Raw genomic sequence first — 1434 nt, forward strand, 5'->3', positions numbered from 1 at the left:
CATGGAAGTGTAAGCTGAATAAACCCTTTCCTCCCCAACTTGCTTCTTGGTCATGATGTTTGTGCAGGAATAGAAACCCTGACTAAGACAATATGTATCTATATATGATACATATATACACACTGGATTTCTATCTATCTATCTATCTATCTATCTATCTATCTATCTATCTATCAATCAGGGGAGGAGATTCATTAGAAGGGTTTACAGGCTGTGGTCCAGCTAGTCCAACAATGACTGTCTAGCAGTAAAATGTCCAAGAGTCCTGTAGTTGTTCAGTCCATGAGGCTGGATGTCTCAGCTGGTCTTCAGTATAAGCCAGAATCCTGAAGTAGGCTCTAATGCCAGTGAAAGAAGATGTGAGGGCAAGAGCAAGCAGGCAAAATGTTTCCTTCTTCTATATTCTTTATATAGAGTATTAGCAGAAGGCGTGAACCAGATTAAAGGTGGATTTTCCCACCTCTAAAGATCTGGATTAAAAACGGTTCTTTCCACTTTAAATGCTTTAACTAACAACAAAAATCCCTCACAGGTTTACCTAGCCACTTGTGTTTTAGCTAATTCCAGATATAGTCAGACTGATAACCAAGAATCCTGCTTTCATGAATTGTAACTGTGCTTTTCAGCTACTGCAATTTATGTTTTTAAAAAACATGTGTGTGTGTGCATGTGTATATGTGTATGTGTATTAGAGAGAGAGAGAGCGAGCATTTAGCAGGCAAGATGAAAGGGCTTCTCTATGGAAAACTCTGCAATCCCCCAAACACATAGAAACAGAGCTTTAAAGTCCCATGACACCAGTTTCTTCTCACCAGGAGCCTTGGGCACTGGGCATAGCCAAAGTTCTGTCAGTGTGGTATTGTCCCTTTTTTGTGTGGAGATACTGACTGGCAGACAGGACCTGGGCAGAGAAGGCAGGAGGTGGCTGTGCTCTTGACTTGTTCCAAGTAGAATAATTTAGTCATTTACCTGAGGACATGAGAGCATTGGCAGCACACGGAGGAGCGGTGAAGCCCAAAGGGAATGAGACAGGCAGCTAAACATTCATTACCATCTGAAAGTTTCCCTAAAGCATGGCATGAGAGTTCTGTTTGCTCTTGAGACTCAGAAAGTGTTCATAGGTTAAATACATGATATTTCCCATCAAATCTGCTTTGGATGCCAGACTACTTGGATGTCATGGCTACCTGTCAGGAACTATACATTGCCTCACACTTGGGAACATGGTACCTGCTTGGCTGGTGTGTATGAAAGTGACCATCCATGTGTTCGGTGCCAAGAGTGGTTTCTGTCCTGCCCTTTGGTGCTGAACAATGACTAATGTTCTCTGGATGGGTGATCATGTACTTTTGAAGACAGTGGGAATTCTCACATCATATGTAGCCCCTCAGGGAGGTGGGTGGGTGATGACATCAACGTGCCTGCTGGTACCAG

This window comes from Mus caroli, chromosome 18, assembly GCF_900094665.2.
Source record: "Mus caroli chromosome 18, CAROLI_EIJ_v1.1, whole genome shotgun sequence".
NCBI classification, from domain to species: domain Eukaryota; kingdom Metazoa; phylum Chordata; class Mammalia; order Rodentia; family Muridae; genus Mus; species Mus caroli.